We start from the raw sequence: 16,226 nt of genomic DNA on the forward strand, positions 1-16,226 counted from the left end.
AAAAAAACATCATGTGTGAATAATCTTATTTATTTATTTTTATTTTGGGGTCAAACCCACAGCACATGGAGGTTCCCAGGCTAGGGGTTGAATTGGAGCTGTAGCCACTGGCCTACACCACAGCCACAGCAACGCGGGATCCAAGCCGCATCTGTGACCTACACCATAGCTCACAGCAATGCTGGATCCTTAACCCACTGTGAGAGGCTAGGAATCAAACCTGCGTCCTCATGGATGCTAGTCAGATTCATTTCCGCTCACCCACTGGGAACTCCCCATGTGTTAATAATCTTTAACCCACGGGCAATTGTGTTCAGGATGCTTAATCTTTAGTTTATAGGTGATTGTGTTTAGGGTGCAATTACAGTAGGGAGAAGGAAAAGGAAAGACTCTGAGGTGTTCAATTTTAATTTTAAAGTATTCATTTCTAAAAGAAGCATAAGGAATCTAACTTTGCTCTTAGGTGTGTAAGATGCCTGTATTATTATGTGCGTCCCTTGAGAGGGAACCAGGATCCTGCCCCGAGGCTGTACTGTTGTTTCTGGACGGTTCCTCCCTTGTCTCTGCATCCCCTCCGCTCCCTCATCAGGCAACTGTCTGCACCTGCCCCTTGGAACTCAGGGAAGATCACAGAGGCTGAATGAGGCCCATGTCCTAAAATCAGGAAATGGGGGACACAGAAAGCTTTTGTGCCCAGGAGCCCCACAGGGCCCTGCTTGGTTTCAGACATCCCAGTGGAGAGCAGAGAACAGAAAACACTCAAAGATTTATGTGACTTAATTCTGGATCGTTCTAATTTGCCAGAGTTCTAGTAAGTTACCTTTGCCTTTGTGGGTTTTGGAGGTGATGGGGTGGAGGGGGGGTTACATCTGTGGTACAATCATCTGGTAGAAAGTCCAAACGATGGGAATGTTCATGAGGTAAGAAGTAAAGGAATCCTTTCAACAGCTCCCCCATCCTACTGCCCTCCAGAGAGAAAAGAACTGGCATGTTGGCCGGGATCCTGCCTTCTTTGCTGTGGATGCTTCTTTGCCTTGCTCCTCAGTGAGGTCTGGGGCTGGTCACATCAGCATCGCCAGGACGCAAGCTCCACCCACAGACCCACACGGAGTCAGACCCGCATTTTAAGGCGATTCCCAGGTTGGAGTGTGAGGAGCACTGGTGTCCACTGCTTTTCTGTGTGTTAACTCGCATGTTTGTATGCGTACATACGCACGTGCTCCGGGGTTTAGAACGTGGCCTTGCAATAAGCCCCCCTTTAGCCGAATGGTTCTCAATGTGTGGTCCGGAAACGAGCAGCCTCAGCATCACCTGGGAGCTTATTAGAAACGCAAAGGTCAGGCCCTCCTGCAGACTTGCAGAATGTAGGAGGCTTTGAGGTGGGGCCCAGCGGCAGCATTTTAACTAACCGCCCCCGACCCCGTCCCAGTCGGGGGTGCGGATGAACGCTCACAAGTGTGAGAACTCACTCCTGGCAGCTCCCCCAGGCTCTCCGGCCCTCTTCACATCCATCTCCCACCTCCCCCAACTGAGAGAGCCCACCCTTGTTCACAGGGATACCCCTAGAATCCAGCTCCACCAGGCACACACCGGGAGCTCCATTAATGCTTTCTTCCGCGAAGAATCTCGCGCTGATACAGGTTTCCCCAATTTAGGCCAAGTTGGTTTTCAGATTATACAATATGCCAGCTTCTGGAGGTTGAGGTAATTATAACATCTTTAAGTGCATTCGAGCAGCCCCGTGGTGCATCCTCTGCTGATGCAAAGAAAACAGGTGTCTTGAGTGAGGGGAGGGAGGAGGGCCGAAAGAAAGAGAGGGAGAGATTTGGATTTTCTCGTCGGAGCAGCTCCAAGTCTGGGCAGGATTTCCTCCCTCTAATGCAGTGCCTACAATGGATTTCCTTTTAAAAATAGCAAGCCAGACACCAGCTGACTCTGGGTGTGGGCTCAGTATCAGGCAACGGTAGTTCTCTCATTAGAGTGGACGCATTGGACTTTAATATTTAGAAGAATGCTTAGTGGCTCTTGAGCCAAGTTCCATCAGCTGTAGGGTTTGTTTTGTTTTGTTTTTGCGCTAAAATCGTCGATCGGGCCACGGTTTCGAAGTGACTCCTGGGGCTTTGGACTTTGCGACCCCCATCCGTCCGGAGCCCTTCACTATCCCGCACAGAACAGGGGTCCGAGGACAGCAGGGGACGCTGTCTGTAGGGAGCCAAATGCCCGCGGGGCCAACTTTGCGTCAGGCTCAGAATCACCGAGCTCGGACCACGCGGTCTTTCACTTTCTGCTGGATGGGGAGTGTCTGAATCCAAAATGAGAGAAAACAGTTGGCCGGGTGGGCACCTAAACGCAAGGATCTGAATGTGAGATCCAGGACCTGTAGACCGTAACCGAGGTCGTCCGCAAAAAGAGGTCCTACCCCTAAAAAGGGTTCCACGAACTCGGAAGAAAGATGTGAGGCACGGACGGGGTTCGAACCCGTGATCTTCGGTTTACGAGACCGACGCCTTACCACTTGGCCACCGCGCCTGCGTTGCAATGGCGCCTCCGTAAGCCTCTATCCTGGCGTCGCTCCCGTGAGCCCGCCCGGCGGGCACGAGCGCGGGCGCGGGCGCAAGCGCGCCCGCCCGGCCCCGCCCCTTCACCGTGGCCCGCGGGGCGGGGCTCCAGCGTGCGCGCGCCGGCACTCCCCGCGGGCTCCAGGCAGCTTGGCTGGCGGGAAGGTCCTTTGGCCTCTCTGTGTTCGAATGCGGCCGGGGCGGCGTCCCGGGAGTCCCCACACGAGCGGCGGGAGGAACTCGTCTGGAGCTCGGGAGCGGGCGGACGCTAGCTGACGTCTAAGAGCCCGGCTTCGAATCCCGGCTGGGTCGGAGCGACTCCACGACCTCGGAAGACCGGTCTTGGAGCCTCAGTTTCCCCACTAGGGCGGAGGAAAGGTGGCAGCTCCCTTACTAGCCCGACTCCCGGACCATCCACGGCTGCCCTGCACGGAGCAGACGCTCAACAAGAATTGTTGAATGAAAGTGTAAGTTTTCTGGAATAAGAAGCCCAAATCACCTCTTCCCCTAGATTGCCACCGTCGAGCCCCGGGACCAGCATCATCACCTGGGAGCTGGTTAGAAAGGCAATTTCCCTGGCTCTCCCCACACCTGCCAAATTAGACCTGCTGGTGGAGCCGGGCAGCCTGGGCTTTACGAAGCTCGGCAGGTGATGCTGATGCTCAGGAAAGTCAGAGCCCCCGATGCCCTAGACGGTTGATACTCATGTTCACATTTATATATTGAAACATGCCCCTTTATTTTTATTCAGATGAACTTCCGTGCACTTTGATGTTCCAGAAATTAATGTATGGATGTGTTAACGAATACAATGGCTTGTAGTACATAATACGATATCATCACAACAGGTAACAGCATATATTATTTTAAAAATTGTTTCTCTTATACATTGATGTGATATTTTCTCATACGTTAATGTGATGTATTGCAATTTGGCGTCATAAATTATATATACTATGATATCATTATGCATGCGGAGGTTACCTTATTCTCTTTAAAAGCTACAAGGTTTCCCAGCCAGCGGCTGTATCACAATTGATTTAATCAATTTCTGGGAGTAAGGCTTGGGTTGTCCAGCTTTTTGTGCCTTTGCTGCCTGGTACCAGTGATGCTTGTAGGATGTAAGACAAATTAAGAATGTCCACAGCCCACCATTCAGATGTATAGGCAAATAGCAAATAGGAAACTTATAAATAACATGAAACTGGGTTCACCAAGTTGTTTTATTTATTTGTCTTGTCTTTTCAGGGCCGTACTTGCAGCATATGTAGGCTCCCAAGTTAGGGGTCCAATCAAGGCTGTAGCTGGTACGCCACAACCATAGCAACGCTGAATCCGAGCTGCAGACGCAGCCTACACCACAGGTCACCGCAACACCAGAGCCTTAACCCGCTGACTGGGCGAGGCCAGGGATCAAACCCACAACCTCATGGTTACTAGTAGGGTTTGTTAACCACTGAACCACGACGTGAACCCCAACGCCGTGTCGTTTTAAATGTCAAATTTGGGGCAAGGGACTGGAAAAGGCGCTGACATTTACCCTCAGATAATGTGCCAGAGTGCTTGAGATCTACATGCAAACCTCACTGCAGCTCCTTAATTAAAAAAACGAAACAAACAAAAAAAATCCCCCAAACCTGGGAGTGCCCGTCATGGCGCAGCAGAAACGAATCTCAGTAGCATCCATGAGGATGAGGGTTCAGTCCCTGGCTTTGCTCAGTGGGTTGTGCATCCGGTGATACCATGAGCTGTGGTGTAAGTCATGGAGGAGACGGGGATCCAGCTTTGCTATGACTGTGGTGTAGGCCTGCAGCTGCAGCTCCAATTTGACCCCTAGCCTGGGAATCTCCATATGCCGTGAGCGCGGCCCTAAAAAGCAGCAGAAGAAAAGAACTTTTTTCAGATTTAAAATACGTATTCCTGAGCATTGCTCACATATAGGTGAGGATAAAATTGGTTCCACTGTCCTCCTCTGGGGGGGCAGGGGTTCACTGAGTTGTTGCCATTATTGAGCAGAAGTGATGGGGCTTATAAGAAGCAAAAATAAATTAGCAAATGAGAGACCATCCCATGGGCGCTGAGCCCGGAACTAACAGGTGGAATGGAAATCAGATTGTAACAGGTGCTTTTTTCAGCATTGTCTTCTGAGGGGAGGGAGGGGACTGAATGGCAGAGGTGTATCTGTACCTTGATGGGTAGGTGGGATGCCCGAGGCAAGGAGGGGGTGTTTGGAGTGTTCTGAGGGAGGCTGGCCCTCCCACTTGCCTTAAAGTAGAGAACACAGGTGCTGGGCCCTCTGACCCTGCTTCAAGGTCTGTGGCCTCTCAGGGCCACAGATGCTGAACACCTGCCTGGAGAATCGGTCTCTCCTGGCCCCAGCCTCTTGAAGTGGTGTCTGCATCGGTAGGTCTTCCGGAAGTACCGGAGAGGAAACTAACATGTGGATTCCTTCCAGGGTGACCTCCAGGTCCTCCTTGGCCGGTGCCCGTGCCAGCAGTCTTGGTGCTGAACTTCTAATAAACGCTTCCCCCGTGAAGCAGAAACTTTCAGTTTCTCAGTGATGAGGTGTTGTCCACTGTTCACCCTTAGGGAAGGGACTTAAACCCAGCCAGTGTTTGCTGTGCTCTTACAGGGTCCCTGGGGCAGGTGGGGGCCTTCCTTTGAGGAGCCTGGGCAGGTGATGTTTTAAGTGACAAAGTGTCAAAATTGATCTGGTGACAGGATGGAATCTTTTTTTCTCTTTTTCTTTTTAGGGCCGCACCTGTGACTCATGGACGTTCCCCGGGCCAGGGATCGAATCTGAGTTGCAGCTGTCAGCCTACACCACAACCATGCCAGATCCAAGCCGTATCTGCCACCTACCCAACCTGCATCCTCACGGACACTGTTATCTGGCTCTTAAGCCGATGAGCCACTACGGGGACTTTGATGGAGTAATTTTGATCTTTTTGGTTCCTTTATGTAATTGAATTGCCTAGATCTGAAAAATTCGTAAGTGTCTGCATTTCTTACATATTGAAACTTTGTCACTTTTTTCCATTTTAGAAAAAAACCCACAGTTTTCAGTCTTTTATTTTCCTGCCCCCCTTTATTTCTCCATGCCTGTCCCCAGAGCAGGAATTCTTCATCTGGGGCCTCTTGCGCTCAAGACTAAGAAATCTGCGAATTCCCCCAAAATATATGTGAAGTGTGGATGTGTTTCTGGGAAAGAGAGGTCACAGTTTTTATCAGGTTTGCAGGAAGACTTACTGAAGGGCCTAGAAACCTCCAAACCTTTTGATCTTCCACATCCCATGGTTCGTGATTCACCCAAAACCCACCCAGAAGCAGTGGGGTCTAAAGTGGATTAACCAGGGAGTTCCTGCTGTGGCACAAAGGGATCAGCCCCAGCATCGACGGTGCAGTGCAGGGGCGCAGGTTTGATCCCTGCGCCAGGCGCAGTGGTTTAAGGTTCCCTGCCCTGGGGAACTCCATAGACCGCCAGAGGCCACAACAGGAAAAGGAAAATACAGAACAACAACAACAACAAAACCCAGTTGAGAGTTTGCTTGAAAAAAATGAGGGCATCTTTGAGAAACTCTCTGCCTTCCAGGTGTGGCCGCACTCGGAGGGCTCCTCTGGCCTGGCTGCCCCCCACCTGCTGGCCGCTCCCTTCTCCCCAGCCCTGGTGCTCTCACCTGCCCTGGCTTGGCCGGTGCTTGGAGAAACTCGTTTTCTTGCAGAAGAGGCAAACCCCTCCTCAGGCTTGGCTGTGGAGGTCACCTGAGGTGCTGACCACAGGCTTTTTTCTCTGATAACCTAAATCAAAGCTTTGCCTGGAGAAAGCTCACTTAGCTACCCACAGCTCCCCTGCGAGGGCACTCAGGACTCCAGAGCCCGCAGCCCCCTTTCATTGCTTTATCTGATAAATTCAGCATTTTAGAGCAGCTGAGCACCTCGAATGTTTGGTGGGACCAGGCAGGTGATAGGAACCTGTGAACTGAAAGGGTGCAGGACACAGGGTAAGGAGGCTGGGGGGCCAGGTGATGTGGCACCACTGCACACTCACTGGAACTGCCACATGTGAGTTCCAGTTCAGTCCCATCTTTCAAATCCTATCTTTTTATTTATGTATACAAACATTTGTATTGAAGTATAGTTGATTTACAATGTTGTGTTAGTTTCAGGTGAACAGCAAAGTGATTCAGTTATATCTATCTCTCTATGCATATATGCTTTTTCAGATTCTTTTCCATTATAGGTTTTTACAAGATACTGAGTACAGTGTGCTGTGCTAGACAGTAGGTCCTTGTTGTTTATCTGCTTGATAGATAGTAGTGTGTATCTGGGGGTTTTTTTATTTTTATTTTTTGTCTTTTGTTTTTTTTAGGGCTGCACCCGCAGCATCTGGAAGTTCCCAGGCTATGGGTTGAAACAGAGCTGCAGCTGCCAGCCTACACCACAGCCACAGCCACGCCACATCCAAGCTGTGTCTGCAACCTACACCACAGCTCACAGCAACTCTGGATCCTGAACCCACTGAGTGAGGCCAGGGATTGATCCCATGTCCTCATGGATCCTAGTCAGGTTCATTAACCACTGAGCCACGATGGGAACTCTGTGTATATGTTAATCCCCAATTACTAATTTATCCCTCCTCGTCACTCTCCGCTTTGGTAAGCATGGTTTGTTTTCTGTGTCTGTGAGTCTCTTTCTGTTTTGTAAACATGTTCATTTGTATCATTTTTTTCAGATTCTACATAGAAGCGATAGCATATGGTATTTGTCTTTCTCTTTCTGACTTATTAGGAGAATCTCTAGTTGCATCATGTTGCTGCAAATGACATTTTATTCTTTTTTATGGCTAAGTAATATTCCAATGTACATATGCAGCACATTTTTTCCCCCCACTGTACAGCAAGGGGATCAAGTTATCCTTACATGTATACATTACAATTACATTTTTCCCCCCACCCTTTGTTCTGTTGCAACATGAGTATCTAGACAAAGTTCTCAATGCTAATCAGCAGGATCTCCTTGTAAATCTATTCTAAGTTGTGTCTGATAAGCCCATCAGGCAGCCACAAGTCTTTTCTCCAAGTCCATGATCTGAGGAGATGTTCATTTGTGCTGGATATTAGATTCCAGTCATAAGTGATATCATATGGTATTTGTCTTTGTCTTTCTGGCTCATTTCACTCAGTATGAGATTCTCTAGTTCCATCCATGTTGCTGCAAATGGCATTAGGTCATTCTTTTTTATGGCTGAGTAGTATTCTATTGTATATATATACCACATCTTCCGAATCCAATCATCTGTTGATGTACATTTGGGTTGTTTCCATGTCCTGGCTATTGTGAATAGTGCTGCTATGAACATGCGGGTGCATGTGTCTCTTTTAAGTAGAGTTTTGTCTGAATAGATGCCCAAGAGTGGGATTGCAGGGTCATATGGAAGTTCTATGTATAGATTTCTAAGGTATCTCCAAACTGTTCTCCATAGTGGCTGTACCAGTTTACATTCCCACCAACAGTGCAGGAGGGTTCCCTTTTCTCCACAGCCCCTCCAGCACTTGTTATTTGTGGATTTATGAATGATGGCCATTCTGACTGGTATGAGGTGGTATTTCATGGTAGTTTTGATCTGCATTTCTCTTATAATCAGTGATGTTGAGCATTTTTTCATGTGTTTGCTGGCCATCTGTATATCTTCTTTGGAGACATGTCTATTCAGGTCTTTTGACCATTTTTCCATTGATTGATTGGCTTTTTTGCTGTTGGGTTGTGTAAGTTGTTTATATATTCTAGAGATTAAGCCCTTGTCAGTTGCATCATTTGAAACTATTTTCTCCCATTCTGTAAGTTGTCTTTTTGTTTTCTTTTTGGTTTCCTTTGCTGTGCAAAAGCTTTTCAGTTTGATGAGGTCCCATGGGTTTATTTTTACTCTAATTTCTATTGCTTTGGGAGACTGACCTGAGAAAATATTCATGATGTTGATGTCAGAGAGTGTTTTGCCTATGTTTTCTTCTAGGAGTTTGATGGTGTCCTGTCGTATATTTAAGTCTTTCAGCCATTTGGAGTTTATTTTTGTGAATGGTGTGAGGGTGTGTTCTAGTTTCATTGCTTTGCATGCAGCTGTCCAGGTTTCCCAGCAATGCTTGCTGAATAGACTTTCTTTTTCCCATTTTATGTTCTTGCCTCCCTTGTCAAAGATTAATTCACCATAGGTGTCAGGGTTTATTTCCGGACTCTCTATTCTGTTCCATTGGTCGGTCTGTCTGTTTTGATCCCAGTACCACACTGTTTTGATGACTGTGGCTTTGTAGTATTTCTTGAAGTCTGGGAGAGTTATGCCTCCTGCTTTGCACCACATCTTCTTAATCCATTCCTCTGTCAATGGACATTTAGGTTGTTTCTATGTCTTGGCTATTGTGAACAGTGCTGCAGTGAACATGTCTTTTGGAATTATAGTTTTGTCTGCATATATGCCAGGAGTGAGACTGCTGAATCACATGGTAGTTCTGTATGTAGTTTTCTGAGGAACCTCCGTACTGTTTTCCATAGTGGTTGTACCAATTTACATTCCCACCAACAGTGCAGGAGGGTTCCCTTTTCTCCACACCCTCTCCAGCATGTGTTATTTGTAGATTTATTAACGATGGCTATTCTGACTGGTGTGAAGTGGTACCTCGTTGTGGTTTTGATTTGCATTTCTCTAATATCAGTGATGTGGAACATTTTTTCATGTGTTTGTTGACTATGTATATCTTCTTTGGAGAAATGTCTGTTTAGGTCTTCTGCCCATTTTTTGATTGGGTCATTTGTTTTGTTGTTTTTGAGTTGTATGAGGTGTTTGTATATTTTGGAGATTAAGCCCTTGTCAGTTGTATGGTTTAACTATTTTCTCTCATTCTGTAAGTTGCCTTTTCAGGTTTTTTCCCTTTTTTTTTTTTTTTCTTTTTTAGGGCCACACTCGCAGGATATGGAGGTTCCCAGGCTAGGGGTCAAATCAGAGCTGTAGCTGCAGGCCTACACCATAGCCACAGCAACTCCATATCCAAGCTGTGTCTGCAGCCTACACTACAGCTCATGGCAACATCAGATCCTTAACCCACTCAGCAAAGCCAGGGATCGAACCTGCATCCCATGGATCCTAAAGTCAGATCCGTTTTCACTCTGCCACAATGGGAACGCCCCTTCTTTTTTTTTAAATGGTATCCTTTGTTGTGCAAAATCTCGTAAGTTTGATTAGGTCCCATTTGTTTATTTTTGATTTTATTTCTGTTGCTTTGGGAGACTGACCTAAGAAAACATTTGTGTGGTTGATTCAGAGAATGGTTTACCTATGTTCTCGTCTAGTTTTCTGGTGTCATGTCTTATGTTTAAGTCTTTAAGCCATTTCGATTTTCTTTTTGTACATTATCGAAGTGCAAAAGTTTGAAATTTTATGAAGTTTTAAATTAACGAAGTCCAATTTATCAATGTTTTTCTTTCACGCTTCATGCTTTTTGTGTCCTATATAAAAAAATCTTTGTCTACCTAGGTTGCAAGGGTTTTCTCCTAGAATTTTTATCATTTAGCTTTTATGTTTTAGGTCTATGATTCATTTTGAGTCAATTGTTGTGTATGGTGTGAGGTTGGGCTTGATGCCCATTTTTTTCACATACCCAGCACCACTTGTTGAAACAATTCTACTTGCTCTGTGCAATTGCTGTGGTACCTTTGATAAAATTTAATTGGCTGTATATGTGTGTGGTCTGTTCCTAGAGTTTGTGTGGTATTCTGTTACTCTACATAGGTATCTTTATGCCAATTACCCTGTAGTCTTTGATTGTATTTTTTCTTTTTTGTCTTTTTAGGGCCGCACCCTTGGCATATGGGGGTTCCCAGGCTAGGGGTCCAATCTGAGCTGTAGCTGCTGGCCTATGCCACAGCAACATGGGATCCGAGGTGCAGCTGCAACCTACACCACAGCTCACGGCAACACTGTATCCTTAACCCACTCAGCTAGCACATGGATCGAACCCGAGTCCTCATAGATGCTAGTCAGGTTCGTTAACCACTGAGCCACGATGGGAACTCCAAGTCTTTGATTGTATTTTATGAGGAGTACTGAAATCAAACATTATAAATCCTCCAACTTTGTTCTTCTTTTACAAAATTGTTTTATCTATTCTAGTCTTTTATTTCCGTGTGATATTCTATGTAATTTTCCGAATCAGCTCATCAGTTTCTTCAAAAGGCTGCTGGGATGTTACTGGGATTACAATTGAATTTGGGGAAAATTGATGTCTTAGCACTAGTGAGTCCCTCCACCCATGAGTATTTCAGTTGTTTGTTGCTGGTGCCTCTGAGTCTTGGATTCTATGTTTATTTTGCTGGCATTTCATTGTGTGAGTTTCCTGTGATTTTCAGCAGAAGAGTAGCTAGAATGTTTGTGGTATCTGTGTTTCCCTTCTTTTGGCTCCATCCATGCTTGAGTCCTGGCCACAGGTGGGTGGTGTGCAGGATTTTTCAGAACATAGCAAGCTGAGAACAGAAGCAGGGAGTGTTGCCTGTGTAACCTGGGAAATTCAGAGGCAAAGGCCTTCTAGCTTGGAAAGAGACGCAGTGGTTGTTTCAACTCCCTTTCACAAATAATGCTAACCATATACAAAATGGTACAGAGATGAATTCTGCTGGAAAATTACAGCTGAATGGAAGGCTCTGGTATCACCTCATCAAATCAACCTTAGCCCCTCTAACCTTGGAAGATTATGTTTCAATTGATTCATTCCAGAACCAGAATGAGATCAAGTTGGCAGCTATGAATAATAAAAAAAGTTCTATTCTTCCTTTTTTCTCCGTTTTATTTTTCAGATATGCTCTAAAAAGGTCAACCAGATTATCTGAGGCACTAACATTAGCGGGCAGAGTTGACAACGCTTTTATAGATATTAAAAGCAGGCGACAGTTACAGAATAATTTGTTCTGCACTCAGCAGGGGATTCTTCCCCTCCCAGCCCTCATTCCCCTCCTCCCGCTCCTCTTCCCCTAAGAGGTGACCACTCTTAGGAGTTTATTTGGGATCATCTCCTATATTTTTCTTCATTCTTGTGTTGACAGGTGTTTATACATAGGAAATGTAGTGGGTTTTTTGGGGGAAGTTCCCACTTTTACAAATGGTATCATATGGTACATTTTCAAATTTTATTTTTATTTTTTGGCTGCCCCGCAGCATGTGGAGTTCCCTGGCCAGGGATCAGATCCGAGCTGCAGGATCCTTAACCCACTGTGCTGGGCTTGGGATCAAACCTGCATCCTGGGGCTCCAGAGATGCCACTGATTCCATTGTGCCAACTCCTGTATATGGTTTTTAAACATTTTATTTTTTAAACTCTACAAAGCATTGGAGGTCTAACCATGTCATTCCTTGTGGCTTTAGCTCACTCCTTTTATTTTTATTTTTATTTTTGTCTTTTTAGGGCTGCATCCACGACATATGGAGGTTCCTGGGCTAGGGGTCAAAGCACCAGATCCGAGCTGTGTCTGCGACATACACCACAGCTCATGGCAACACCAGATCCTTAACCCACTGAGTGAGGCCAGGGATCGAACCTGCGTCTTCATGGGTGCTAGCCAGATTCGTTAACCACTGAGCCACAATGGGAACTCCTTTTTTAATTTTTTCTTTTTGGCTCTCCCCGTGGGATATGGAAATTCCTGGGCCAGGGATGGAATCCAAGCTGGAGCTGTGACCTATACCATAGCTTTAGTAACAGCTGATCCTTAACCTGCTGTGCCAGGCTGGGGATCCAACCCGTGCCTCCAGACATAAGCCAGATCATTAACCCACTGTGTCACAGCAGGAACTCTAGCTCATTGCTCTTAACTGCTGTGTGCTAGTCCACCGGGCACTGCAGCACAGTTTTAATAAATCCCCTATTGCTGGCCACCTGCTCTTGCATCTTTGCATATGGCTCCCTGTGCACACTTTAGCATAGATGTCAGGGTCATTGCTTTCCTAGGATAACTTTCTGTCGTATTGTAGCAGCCTTAAGCAAACAGTTCTACAAGTGTCTGCTTGCTGGTGAGTGAGTCCGCCCTCCGTGTCACTGGGCTAGAGTGGTGGCATTTGCTCTTGCTTGAGTCTCTCATTTTCAACTGATTGATTGATTGGTCTTTTTAGGGCCATACCCGTAGCATATGGAAGTTCCTAGGCTAGGGGTCAAATGGGAGCTATAACTGCCGACCTACACCACAGCTCACGGCAACACAGGATCCTTAACCCACTGAGCGAGGCCAGGGATCAAACCTGTGTCCTCACGCATACTAGTTGCGTCTGTCACCGCTGAGCCACAGTGGGACCTCCTCTCATTTCCAATTTTGTTTGGAGTTGGTTGGGAGGAGGCAGAAAAAATTGGCCACATACTTTGTGTGATTTCCTGGCTGATGTGTTATGGCTGAGTATGTAGGTGTCACACCAAACGAGTTCCTTTGGTTTTCAGTATTATGAGCTGGGAAGAAACATGATGTAAATGTCCTAAATGGCTTCCTTCATGTATACTGAAGCGCTCTTTTTCTTTCTTTCTTTCTTTTTTTTTTTTTTTTTTGTCTTTTTGTCTTCTCCAGGGCTGCACCTGAGACATATGAAGGCTCCCAGGCCAGGGGTCCAATTGGAGCCACGGCTGCAGGCCCACGCCACAGCCACAGCAACAGATCCAAGCCGAGTCCTCGACCCACACCACAGTTCAGGGCGATGCCGGATCCTTAACACACTGAGCGAGGCCAGGGATCGAACCCGCAACCTCATGGTTCCTAGTCGGATTCGCTAACCACTGCACCACAATGGGAACTCCTGTTGCCACTTTTTGTTAAGCAGTACCAGCATCTCACGTGAATGTTGTGTGGTGTGTGTTTCTTAGGACTGCAAAGGATTATTTATTTCCCTTTTGGGTCATTCATCTTATATTTCAAAAACTTAAAACCCTTTCTCATTAACTGGAAAGTCATATTGATAGGTAAGACAGGCAGATAGATGGAGGTTGACCTTTTTCTAGGCCTTATATTTTAAGATCACTGTTATATAAGTGATCCTAAACCCTTGATCTAATGGGTTTCAATTTTTTTTTTTTTAAGCTAATGAGACGCTTTGGTGAATTTATGCTTGTTACTGGGGCATCTTCCACAGACACTGCCCCCCTTTTAAAAGCTAGGAGTCAAAGCAGTATAGACATGGTTAAAGATGAAAGATCCGTGATGAAGTTAAAAGTAACTCTTTAAAAATGTCACCTCCCATCATCAGACTCCAATTATCCTATGCTCAACTTTCCACGTGGGAGGTGATTATTCCCAGGGATGTTCTTGGCAAGTTGAAAAGATAAATGGGTGGAAGCAAGTGAGAGCAAATGTGATGATAAATTTACTCACAGAGCAGAACGTACCTTTTGCACGTTCCCCTCGTGTCTCCACTGCTGGGCTGTAAGACCAAGTGGGTAAAACGTGGGTGGAAAAATGTCCGACATGAAAGGTGGTCTTTCCCCTGTTCCATTATGGACACATTCGAATTGCTTATAAGACTTTTTGGGAAACATTCTGTTGTTCTGTCTCATTTCATGGATCTTAAAAGTCTGTCGCTGGAGTTCCTGCGATGGTGCAGTGGGTTGAGAATCCACCTGCAGTGGCTCAGGCCACTGCTGAGGTGCAGGTTCCATCCCTGGTGCAGTGGGTTAAGGATCCTGCGTTGCCACAGCTGTGGCGTAGGTCACAGCTGCGGCTCAGATTCTGTCCCTCTCAAGGGGACTATGCCATGCGTGTGGCACAAACAAACAAACAAACAAACATGGAAATGCTATAAAACTGGGTTGTGATGATTGTTGTACAACTATAAATGTAATAAAATTCGTTGAGTGAAACAAACAAACCAAAGAACCTGTGCCTGTGTTTTCTCGTGATGCTTTCTGTCTCTGTAGCTGCTCCTGGATGCCAGCTAGAGGCTCTGGCAGTAGAAACGGTTTCTTTGGGGTTTACCTTTGCACATTGGCCAGTCGGTGCGGTATACTTGTGAGTGCTGTCTAATCCTATGCCAGCTCTAAAAATAACACCAAGGGAAACTCTTTGGAGAAGGTTTAAACATCTAGACCTCCGCTAATCTCAAAAGCCACTAATAAAAGTTCCATTCAGATAAAAAACACCTGGTGGCTTTTTTTTTTGGAATTGGGGTTTAGACTTTGGTTTTTTGGTTGTTTCTTGCTGTCCTTTTGTAATTCATCCTGCTCCCCGCCCCCCGCCCCCAACAACCATTCCTCTTTATGTCACCGTATGTTAGTCTTGCATATCCTAGAGTTTTAGCTAAGTGGGCTCAAACAGTATGTATTCTTTTTTTTTTTTTTTTTTGTCTTTTGTCTTTTGCTGTTGTTGTTGTTGTTGCTATTTCTTGGGCCACTCCCGCGGCATATGGAGGTTCCCAGGCTAGGGGTCTAATCGGAGCTGTAGCCACCGGCCTACGCCAGAGCCACAGCAACGCGGGATCCGAGCCGCGTCTGCAACCTACACCACAGCTCACGGCAACGCCGGATCGTTAACCCACTGAGCAAGGGCAGGGACCGAACCCACAACCTCATGGTTCCTAGTCGGATTCGTTAACCACTGCGCCACGACGGGAACTCCAACAGTATGTATTCTTTCCCCAACTTTTTAAAAATTTTTTTTGCTTTTTAGGCCTGCACCTGTGACATACTGGAAGCTCCCAGGCTAGGGGTCGAATCAGCTGACTTGGTTCATGCAGCCTGATTAATATCAAAACCCATCTGCATCGTACGTTATTGTGAACCAAGAAATCTGTTCCTTGTTGCTGATGAGCGGCCTGGACAGTTGGGTTGCTGCCAGCTGTTCTAAATAAAGGACCTTTGAAAGGACATAAAAAAGCTTTCCTTCCTCTTGGGCGAATATATATTTTTAGGAAACTGTTTTCCTGAGTGGTTGTGCCATTTTCCAGCCCCATCAGCGGCGCTGGAGAGTTCCAGTTCCTCCATGTCCTCATCAGCACTCGGTATGGTCAGGTTTGTTAATTTAAGGTAGCCATTCTGACAGGTGTGCAGTGGTATCTCATTGTGTTTCTTCTTCTTTTTTTTCAAACTCGATGAATTTTATTATATTTATAGATGTATGGCCATCATCCCAACTCAATTTTAAAACATTTTTGTCCCAAACTCACGGCCCATCCCTACCCCCGCTCCCCCGCAAGCTGTCTCCTTTGGTAACCATAAGTTCTTTCAAAGTCTGTGAGTCAGTCTCTGTTTTGCAAATAAGGTCATGGCATCCTTTTTTTAGATTCCACGTATAAGTGATAGGCATTTCTCTAATGACCATTGAAGCTGAGCATTTTTTCATGTGTTCATGTGTGTATTTACTATTCATCTGTCTTTGGAGATGTGTCAGTTCATATTTCTTATGCATTTTTATTGGGTTGTATTTATTATTGCATTTTGAAGGCCCTTGATGTACTCTGGATACAAATACTTTAGCAGGTACATAATTTGCAATTATTTTCTTCCAGTCTCTGACTCTTTTCCTTCTCTTAACAGTGTCCTTTTAAGAGCAGAAGTTTTAAATTTTGACAAAATCCAGTTTATCTCTTTGTGCCCCTATGCATCACACTTTTCTGGTTATACCTAAGAAACTTTGCCAAACTCAGAGTTAAAGTATTTT

The 16,226-nt window shown here is 45.9% G+C and overlaps 1 long non-coding RNA gene and 1 other non-coding gene across 4 annotated transcripts in view; one reads left to right on the forward strand and one right to left on the reverse strand.

The window, feature by feature from the left end:
* Positions 1–2,457: 2,457 nt before the first annotated feature.
* Positions 2,458–2,529, reverse strand: TRNAT-CGU (transfer RNA threonine (anticodon CGU)). Its single transcript has one exon. It is a non-coding gene; the product is annotated as a tRNA-Thr (tRNA).
* A 142-nt stretch (positions 2,530–2,671) lies between these two features.
* Positions 2,672–16,226, forward strand: part of LOC110259929 (uncharacterized) — a 54,979-nt gene continuing 41,424 nt past the window's right edge. For all 3 annotated transcript variants that reach the window (XR_014840791.1, XR_014840790.1, XR_014840792.1), the window contains exons 1-2: positions 2,672–3,025; positions 3,310–3,406. This is a non-coding gene — a long non-coding RNA (uncharacterized LOC110259929). The remainder of the gene's footprint in view (positions 3,026–3,309; positions 3,407–16,226) is intronic.

The sequence above is a fragment of the Sus scrofa genome, chromosome 3 (genome assembly GCF_054392235.1).
Source record: "Sus scrofa isolate SSC_HxYL_T2T_F1_AM1 chromosome 3, Sscrofa_HxYL_maternal_Yorkshire_Landrace_v2.0, whole genome shotgun sequence".
NCBI lineage: Eukaryota > Metazoa > Chordata > Mammalia > Artiodactyla > Suidae > Sus > Sus scrofa.